This window comes from Sinocyclocheilus grahami, unplaced genomic scaffold (genome assembly GCF_001515645.1).
Source record: "Sinocyclocheilus grahami isolate Dianchi unplaced genomic scaffold, SAMN03320097.WGS_v1.1 scaffold76.1, whole genome shotgun sequence".
In the NCBI taxonomy this organism is placed as follows: Eukaryota; Metazoa; Chordata; class Actinopteri; order Cypriniformes; family Cyprinidae; genus Sinocyclocheilus; species Sinocyclocheilus grahami.
Genome location: NW_015505255.1, coordinates 591,262 through 591,982, shown reverse-complemented (window position 1 = coordinate 591,982; position 721 = coordinate 591,262).

Genomic DNA, 721 nt, shown 5'->3' with positions numbered 1-721 from the left:
CAATAAGTTAATTTTCTAATTAGTTAAAGGGAACGTCTCAGGTTACTTATGTAACCATGGTTCCCTGAGTAGGGAATGAGACACTGTGTCCTCTAGGGGTCGCTATGGGGAATGCCTCGTCGTGACCAGTGTCTGAAGCATACATTGAAAAAACACCAACAACACGTTGGCCGGCGACAGCCCATGACGTCACTACCGGTGCAAATGTTAGTATAAATAGGTACCGGGAGAACATGTCATTCACTTCTTCGTCTGAAGCTTACGTTTGAAGCATGGCAGGAAGCCTAGAGGATGCAGTGTCTCGTTCCCTACTCAGGGAACCATGGTTACATAAGTAACCTGAGACGTTCCCTTTCAAGGGAACTTCAAACTGCGTCCTCTAGGGGTCGCTATGGGGAACGGTATACCCACACCGCCATGCTGAGGGGAATGCAGGCCAGAACCATGGTGAGCACTAAGTACCAACTTTACCATTTTCATGGTGAGCTGCCCCTGGGACATCAGACGGCTGTTTGTGACTTTATCCCCTACGGCCAAAGGCCAAGGCTACATACCCAAATTTACCTGTTAGGGCCAGACTCCTGGGCCTGGGGTAGAACTCCAGGCTTGGAATCAAAATAGATTCCTTTAAGGGGATACGACCAAGAGCCTAGTATCATACTAAGTCTTGGCCTGTCACACAGGGGCTACCGCTTGCTCTTGCATAAGCTCTGAAAGGAAC